The following is a 10,000-nucleotide window of genomic DNA, read 5'->3' as shown; positions in this document are numbered from 1 at the left end:
ATATATATATATATATATATATATATATATATATATATATATATATATATTTATAAATATATATATATGTGTGTGTATATATATATATATATATATATATATATATATATATATATATGTGTATATTTATATATCTGTACAAACTTATATACATTTCCTATGCTGGGCACTGCTTAGACCCACACAAGCACACTCAGACTTGCTTACTGGTACTTATATATGCTTACTGCTGCTTATTTGTGCTTACACCTGCTTACTAGTGCCTTATTCATTATGACAGTGCCACTTTGATTGAATGACAATTAGTTAAACATCTCATGTGATACTCTTATGTCAGTTTTACAGCAAAACGACATTCATTCCACATGGAAAATGATATGTGTTATTGTTGGGCTTGAACCGTGAATGCCTGTTCGTTAGGCAGATGCTCTAAACACTACACTATTAACATTTACGTTGATTCCGCATGTTTTTCTCTATTTGAATGAATTTGATGTTTAAGCTACGCTCGGCAGAGGGCAGCGACGTGCAAACATGCTGCACTTTGCTTACACTTTCGATATTGCAGCAATTTAAATGTATAATAGGGACACGGGGAATCTAATTGTGAGAGTTCTAGGGACAGGGCTCAACATTCCACTACGTGCTTGTGTGTTTACTACTTTGATTCTATTTCACTGTTCGGGGACACTCTTGTATGCTTAGCACACATTTCGGTATCCACGGACACTGAATTACTGACTTACTATAAGAGGTGGGCTCTATTAGTAGGCATAGTAGGTTATGCAACTGTCGGGGCATTTTTATGCCTCTGTAGAGCACTTGTACACGCCCCCTGCACTCGCACACATTTCCTGTGCACGTTGAGGGTGCGGCGGCACGCCCTCATACATATTCATATGGTGCTGTTGCACCATCTGTAGTGAGGATGTTCGGCGCAAGGCTAAAACCGTCCTTGCACCGAGCTTCTTGAATCCCGGGGAACATGTCACACTGTACAAAGCTGTTGGTAAAACTTCAAATCAAAGTAACAATCTGTACAGGCAAAATCCTGTCCATGAGGAGTGGAAAGTTTAACTTAAATTAATAAAATAAAGAAAATAATTTTAAAGATGGCAGAGTTGAAATTCAAATATGTACAGCCACTGATTTTAGTATAGCTTAAGTAGAGTTGATCCCAAATTGTATTAAGTATAGATGCACGTATTTGTCTAAACTGCTAGAATATTCTAAAGTTATGATGGTTCTTGAACCTTGGTCATTAACATCACACATGTATACTTCTATTCTAAAAGGAGAGGTATACAGTCACTTATTTCAAATCGCTAGTATTATTATATATATATCGCTACTATTACTACTAGAAATTATTATAACCATTGCTTCTGCTGCAGTTACTATTACTACATTTGTTGCAAAAACTGCTGTAACATCATGAAGCTGCATTGAAATGATTGCATTTTCTTCACTAAAAAATGCACGTCACACATTAAAAACATGAATGTTGGTGTATGTATGGATCATTGTTCTGGACTGCTGGGATGCAGTCCTCCCAAAGAAGACTAATTATTTTTCATTTTTATTTATTTTTGTTTTTCGTTTGTATGTCTTTTTTAAATAGTCAGCTTCCTGCATTTCATGAACTGGAACTCTGAGTACGCATCGATTTCTGTAACAAAAAATCAGATGACTCTGTTGTGTCTGCAACTTGGGGTTGGGATCTGAGATCATTTGAGGATGTGCTGGGGTGGGTGTGGACATAAGGTGATAATACAGTCAAAATATGAATATACCAAGGCCATCACCAGTCAAGGGGCTGGGTAGAGAGGAATCCATTACAAAAAGTAGTGCTTGGAATGATCTGTAATATGGGTAGTATGATATGATTAAAATGCATTATGATACTCTGGCAAAGTGCAATAGACCTGCTAAGTGCATGGACTAACATCGTTATAGCATGAGTGTTAGAGATGCATCTGATCTGTGAGTGCTGCACAGTTGTACTGTACCAGGGTGAAATGGAAAGGTAAGAAGGGAAATAATTGCAATGTTGAATTTGGGAGCAAGACTGCAAGGCTGGGGCATTATTACAATGTGTGCATCACTGATGGGACTACAGTGGGGGTAATAGTGTACTACATATTGTGATAAGACTAGAACATGCAAAACTACTCAGTTTCTGCCTTCCTTTAACCTTTACTCTTCCTGAATGTTATTCTGCATCTACTGTTCCCATGAGTCCCATTTATTTCTATATAATTCATTCCTTTCCTTTTTTAAGATTGCACTTTCGATTCCATTATCTCTTTTACAATATTCATTGCCTCAATTGCACTTGGTTTATATTTTGATATCCATTTTCTAGTTATTGATTTTTTTGACAGCAACATCATTAACCTTAATAAGGTCTTACTATATCTAGGCAATTTGTTTTCTTTATTGTTAATGTATGTATTTTAAGTGATAACTTAATAAAGGTGTTTAAAGGGACATGCAACAGAATGGGAATTATAACTAAATGGTGTGTGATGTCCGTTAAGCCATAAACAAGGATGAGAGGCTAAAACTGAAGGACATGTACTGATACTCCAGTAAGGATATGTAGTACGTTTTATGTGTAAGCTGTAGTAAGACAGAGATAATTACTGTAAGAAAATGGAATGCACTGTGTTATATGTAAACTACAGTAGGATAGTGATTATTACTGTAAGAGAAGGATATGTAATATTAGTGGCAAATGCAGGATATAGGATCATAGGTGTGTACAAGGCTAAAAGCCCTGGGGCCTTTACAAGCTTAGCCATAGGATTACCCTGGCATAGTGCCACCCGACCTTAGTTCCCAGTGCCTCTGTCGAGTAGAGCCACTGGAGTTATCTCCGGGGTGAATTTTCTGTTTCCCATCCACTCATCAAGATGTCTCTTGAAGTGGGTCAGCGAGGTGCTCTGCTTGACATGTATGGGAAGTCTGTTCCATAGCAAGGGCAGTCTCTGGATTATGAACCTGCCCCTCCATCATGTTCTGTTAATTATGGCAATGAGGTTGAGGTCTCTGGAGCGTGTGGTGAGGAGGGATTGGGATTTCTTTAGATGTAGCATTTCTAACAGAGCTGGGTCAGACATGGCTTTTTAAGTCAAGCAGAGATCACCTCTAAGTGGGCGATATGAGACAGAGAATAGTTGGAGTTTTTTGAGTCTGTCAATATAGGACAAGTGTTTAAGGCCTAGGATCCTCTTTGTGAGGTACTTCTGTGGCCTCTCCAGTTGTTGCAGGTGTCTAGTGAGGTACATGCCAAATGGGGCACTGTACTCGAGGACTGGCCTAATGAGGGAAGAGTAGAAGGAGACAATGACCTCTTCCTGGATCCAAAACCCTTGTAATGAGATGTGCCACATAGAAGGAATTTCTGACCACAGTGGCAATGTGTTGATCAAAAGGGAGGTTGCTGTCGACCTGTTTTTCCAGATCTCTTATAACACCTTCTGTGTTCAGTGGACTACCATCAGTGTGGTAATTCATGGGATCTGTGTTTTTCCCAAAGGGGATAACAACACATTTTTTGGCATTGAGCTTAAGTCCATGGTTCTGACTCCAGTCGTGGTCTCAGTGAGGCCATTCTGTAGGATGCCAACATCACTTGGGGAGTTAATAATAGCTCCCAACTTGCAATCGTCTGTGAACTTTGTCAGCCAGAGTCCCTTCGTGTTGGCCTGGACTTCAGAGAAGTAGATACCAAACAGGAGAGGACCCAGGACCGAACCCTGTGGGACTCCACTCGTGACTAGTTGAAAGTCTGACTTGGAGTCAGCTACTTTCACACTGTGGGTTCTATCTGTGAGCCAGTTTATAACCCACCTAGTGATATAGGGGCTGATGCCAAGCTTAGTGAGTTTTTCTATGATTCCTGAGTGGGGAATGGTATCAAAAGCCTTGGGCAGATCAAGGTAGGCTGTATGAACCATCTTGCCTTCATCCACTGCTCTGGTGACTGACTCAAAGAAGTCGACCAAGTTGAGCAGGCATGATCTACCCTTCACAAAACCAAACTGTGTGGGATCCAGAGTTTGGAGATTCCCTATATCCTCATTTATTAGGTCCATGATGATGCGTTCCATAGCTTTGTATATCAGACTCGCCAAGCTAATAGGGCAATAGTTCCCAGGGTCTGTAGTTGCTCCTCCTTTGTGGAGAGGGATGACTGTAGCAGTGCAACATTCGGTAGGGTCAAAGCCTGAGGTGAGGCTGTGATTGAACAGGGCATACAGGTGAGGTGCCATTTCACTCTATAGTTCATGTAGAACACAACCAGGAATATTGTCAGGTCCCATAGAAGCTGTATTTTTGGCCTCGGATAGTGCTGTTTTAACCTGTGCAGTAGTAATACTGGGTGCTTGGCAATCTACTGGTATTGTGATTGGTCCTTTGGGGGTGGGGAGAGGTAAAGTTGGCACTGAATCTGTTGGCCAGTATATTGGCAATATCTGTTGGCTCGGTATAGGAGGTACCACTGTGCAGTCACTCAGAGCAAATCTCGGTATTACCGTGGAGATTATTTACATAACTATAGAAGGCCTTGTGGTTGTCTTTACTATATGCTGCAATTCTGTTTACATAGCTAGCTTTATAGGATTTGATGAGGTATCTCAACTTTTTGTTGAGGCTGATAAGGGAGTTTTTCCAGTCTTGGGACTTCAACTTACTCCGCATCAGTTTCCTCCTTCTGTTGTAGAGTTTGTTTATGGCAAGGGACCACCAGATTGGATTCCTTTTTTTGGAGGAGAGCATCTTGGTTATATTGGGTGTGGCAAGATCCATGCATTTGTGTACGTGTTCGTACAGTGCATTGGTGTATGATTCTGTGGTCACACAACTATTCTCCACTTGCATGGGTGCTGTGAAGTTAGCCACCTCTGTTTTTAGGAGCCCAAAGTTAGCTTTGGAGAAGTTTTTTCATGGCGGTTACCTTTGTGGGGGGGGGTGGTGGATTTCCAAGGTGATTAGTTTGTGTTCGGATCTAACCAGGAAGGAGCTGACTATTGGTGTAGTGCAATGGTCGACCATGTTAGTAATGACCAAGTCAAGGATGTTGCTACCTCTAGTGGGGGTAAGAACTAGCTGGTCCAGGGCATTGGAACTAATGAACTCCAGGAAACGTTGGGCAAGTGTATTGGTACATGAGTAGTTTACCCAGTTAATGGAAGGGTAGTTGAAGTTGTCTAGTAAGACAGTGTTATGTTGGGTCCTAATATTCTCCAGGGAGCTTAGGAACGTGGAGTGTGAGTCATGGGACATGGTTAGGGACCTATAGCAGGCTACGACCTGATTCGCTGTCTTACCCAATGTTAGCTGCACCTGAAGTATCTCTGATGCATTATGTTAGGCTACCAGTCTGGAGATGTGTGCATCCTTTATGAATATGGAAACACCACTACCTTTGGAGCTTCGGTCCAAATTCTGGGGCCGAAAGGTGTGGAATAAGTTGTAGCCTTGTAGTGCAGGAGCGCTTTCTGCTGCCTTGAACCAGGTCATTGTTACATCACAAATGTCAATGTTCTCTATTTTAAGTACTGCTTCGAGTGAGTGCATTTTGAGATTTAGACTTCTAGCATTGCACAGCATGGCCCTCAGATTGCATTTGTTTGTAGCTGTTATGGTGGTAAATTGGTCTTTGCAACACTGCCTAAAAAAGGCACTATAGGGGTGGCAAAAGCCTTTGCTAGTATCTGGAAGCCCAGCGGTGACAGATGCAGGCCATCTCTGGCAAAGCGTCAAGGTGTGTCAATCATGTCATCCCAGGCAGACAGATACTGGTTCCTCTTAGAATGACACCAGAAACTTAGCCAATTGTTGAAATCAATCATTTTCTGATTGTACTGTGGTATCATTCTGGGTGATGGTAGGATGCTGCTCAGGGCTAGGGTCATACCCGCCTGGGCTACATAATCCAAGAGCTCCTCCATGTCTCTTTTCATGCAGTCCAGGGAGGTACATTCCGGGTCTTTCACACCCACATGTACAATGACAGAGTCATATTTGTACCTGTTGTTGAGGGACCTGAATGCAGGCATTATGTGGTGGATCCTGGCATCTGACAGCCAGCTAACTGTTACTTTCTCCTTATTCAACCTAGTGAGTGGGACATCAGTGTGCCTCACTATCGAGTCACCTATGACTAGTGTGCTGGACATGCTGTTTTGCCTTAGGGGCTTTGGTTGAGTGGCACAATGTTTAGGGGAGTTATGTGTCTCATGATTAGTGTAGTGTTGTGGTGGTCAAGTGCATTTCTTCCTTGGATGTCTCTGCTGCTTGGGTAGATTTTTGTTGAGATCCTCCATGAAGGTGGGTGTGTGGTTTGTGTTTTTATGTGAAGGCAGTGCTGGTGTGTGTTCTGGAGGGCTATGTGTTCGATGTGGCTTGGTGCAAGTGCTAACCTTCTCTTCTTGACCAGCTATTCCGGTCTTGGCTGGAGAGTGCATGGCTTCCAATTTGGATATATAAGTGCATCTCTTGCGAGTCTGAGTGTTGGAAGGTAAGAGGAGAGGGTTGTTGGTGTACATGAGGCAGTTGCTACATTGCCTCAGGATGCTCAAGTTCACCAGGTTAATAGGAGAAAGCACAGGGAACTGACCTTTAGACATGCCTGGAAGGGTGGGCATTGATAATAAGTACTGGATTTGTTTCCTGGGAATACCATTGTTACTCTTTGTAGATAATGATATGATTTATACATATCATATTAAATGGGAGTATAACAATGTGTGCCAGGTTCTACATGCTTGACCTATATGACATGCAATATTTTTTATTCACTTACTGTTCTTAAAATATGCTTTACAGTGATGACTGAAATTTTGAAATATTAAACGATGTCACACATTTAAAGGGAAGAAATTTAAAGTAACCACAAATGCCTGACAAGTGCAACACTATACATGACCACTAAAAAAAGGCATAATCCTGCACAATTCCATTTTCTTTCACAGAAACAGGGTACCAGCCCAAATTTTATGCAGACACTGTTAACAGAAGTGCAAACTGGCCCATCTGACAAGCAAGCAATTATTCCCAACAAGTCATGCATTATCACAGCAATAATGGACCACATAGGGGTGTTTTGAGACCCAACAACTCAGCTAGAGGGCCTCACCACCCTTAGATTACCCCTTATTTCCTGGATAAGACCCACTCCTTGAGGCCATTACTGGATTTACAGTTTGTTGTTAGAGGAAATATTTTGGACTGTCAGTGGTGCAGCAGTTAGCGTTGCTGCCTCACGGCAAGAGGTTCTCTGGTTCAATCCTCGGCTGGGGTGCCTTCTGTGAGGAGTCTGCATGTCCTCCCTGTGGTCACGTGGGTTTCCTCCAGGTGCTCCGGTTTCCTCCCACATCCCAAAGACATGCTGTAGGTGGATTGGACACTCTAAATTGGCCCTAGGTGTGAGTGTGTGCATGTGTGTGCCTTCTGTGGAAGGTTGGGCATCGGGCTGGTAACTCAACACTGTAACAAACTCCACTGCCAATCATGAGCAAACAGGTGATTCGCTGTGGCGACCCCTAACCGAGAAAAGCTGGAAGAAGTTAGAGGAAATATTTTATATGCAAGCTATAAATTACACAAGTATTTAATGTCTACATAAACACACACACACACACACACACACACACACACACACACACACACACACACATACACACACACAGACACACACACAATGCACACATATCCATCAGTCACAGTTACTTTCTTGACCGAATACACTTCAGATGTCTCCAATGAATGAAACACCCATACAATGCAAGGCACTGGATTCCCTCCCATAACCTTCAATTCCTCAAAAATAATTTTTTGGTAAATCATTGAAGATTGCTGTCAGACAGTGAGACCAGGAAGTTATAGTTTCATACTTCTTATTTCTCAGAAAATTCACATTCATGGAAAATCTTTTACTCTATTTATTGTGAATTCCAGGTACATTTAAAACTGTCCCTAGTTATTAGGTAATTTCCCTAGTAATGTTAGCTTTATCTAGAAATGTGGATCAAAGAAGTTGAGTTGTATGCATCAAATCTCTCTCTCTCTCTCTCTCTCTCTCTCTCTGTTTCAAACACACACACACTCACACACACATACACACACACACACACACACACACACACACACACACACACACACACACACACACACAAAAACACACACACACAAACACACAAAACCACACATTTTTCTCTTTATTTACTTTTTTATTGCATACTGAATGGCAAAGTCACATTTAAAGAGTTTACAAACAATGGTGTTTGTTTTTTGTTTTGTTTTCTTTTTTTCAGTCCGTGCTTCACAGCAGCTTACTTCTGCTATGAAGTAGCAGACTTGTTTTTTTACCAGGTGATATTTGTACATTAATATCCTGTTGGAGAATGTTATTTGTCCAATTGGATATCAACGTACATTTTGCCCATTATTTAAATACAATTATTCTTAAACATTAGATGTTGCTGACTTGAGACGGCCCATCTTTCGCACTGTTGATGTTATAATCTGATGCCCTTTGTATTTTGAATTTACATTTTTAAGTCAGTGTTGCATACATACTGACAGCTATGTGACAAATACTGCAATCCAGACAAATATAATAGCATGTAAAGCAAACGATGGTAAGCAACAGGAAGCAATGGTATGAGAAAGAAAAATACTACATGCTAAGGCACTTGTATCTTAAAAAAGACAACATATATGTACCACACTCAAGAATATGTCATAGTTTTCTGCTGCTGGCAGAATGTTCTTTTTGTAGCATTGCAAGTGTAAGAACTATGTTTGGAAAATGTGCTTATGTTTGACTCTCTTGGTTCTGATACACTTTAAGGCAAAAAATACTGCAGGAAAATCACTATATTCCCATACCATGGTTAGAAACTGGAATAGCCTTCCCCCTTCACTGACCTCTGCCTCCATCACTTCACACTTCAAAAACTCCCTCAAATCACATCTAATGACTACCTGGCTATATCCATGTATTACTTAAGCTCTCCTGTCCCCTCCCCTATATACCTATGAACAACTGCCATGCTACTCACTGTAATATACTACAGTATTAAAACTATAACAGCTATTTTTCCAGACTGAATGTACCTCCTATTCCTTAGTATTTCTAACTTCTCTAATTGCTGAAAAGTGTTCTGTCTCTATAGTTCAATGAGAATATCTGGTTTGTTGTATAATGTCCCTTGTTTGTTTTACAACTATGTATAAATATATTACTATTGGTAACCAGTCTGGAGCTTTTCTCCCTGGGCCTCCGCTGAAAATGGACCTAGTCCAGTCAGAATTTCCCGGTCAATAAATGTAAAATACAAATAAAATAAAAATAAATTATGCATTTCTATCACCTTACAAATATAATGGAAAGAGAACTGTGTTTTGAACAAAATGCCATTATGAGCACAGCAGAATTCAGAGGTGATAAAATGCAGTTCTCATGGCTTCCAAGTGTATGCTGTGTTTGATATCAAAAACACGGAGCACAGTGTGACAGGAAAACTGTTCAGCTATGAACAGAATGCATACCACATAGAATTTTGTTGCTCACTCTGCAAAAATTCTGTTCCAAATAATAGATTTCTTATATCTGTTCCAGCAGTACTAAAATGTTATGCTGTATCTACAGCTGTTAGCACCCGGATAGCACGCAACTATTTTGTATGCTATGGAAAGGAGCACATTTGGTCTCTGTATATGGCAAATATACAAGCATAAAATCAATGTCAAATTGAATTTCAGGCTTGTTCCTCATATGTGGCAACTTAAGAATGCTCATTCACAGTGAATGTTTCTGACAAATACATTTTTTTCTGTGAATGTTTCTGGTAGATGGTCAAAACCTCTAACTGCTGCCTCCTATGGATAGGAAGGAAGGTAGCTCCCAGCCCTCGAAGAGTAAAACCTGCACTAAAATCTCATCTTGTTCTGACTTACATTTAGGACTTTTCCTTAATGGAAGATA

General features: G+C 40.6%; 1 protein-coding gene across 2 annotated transcripts in view; it reads right to left on the bottom strand.

The window, feature by feature from the left end:
• ARHGAP6 (Rho GTPase activating protein 6) overlaps positions 1-10,000 on the bottom strand; it is a 1,747,989-nt gene that overhangs the window by 948,372 nt on the left and 789,617 nt on the right. The window lies entirely within an intron of this gene.

Source organism: Protopterus annectens, chromosome 5.part0 (assembly GCF_019279795.1).
Source record: "Protopterus annectens isolate FY-2018-M chromosome 5.part0, PAN1.0, whole genome shotgun sequence".
NCBI classification, from domain to species: domain Eukaryota; kingdom Metazoa; phylum Chordata; order Ceratodontiformes; family Protopteridae; genus Protopterus; species Protopterus annectens.
The sequence above is the reverse complement of the archived record's forward strand: the minus strand, read 5'-3'. Positions and strand labels throughout refer to the sequence as shown.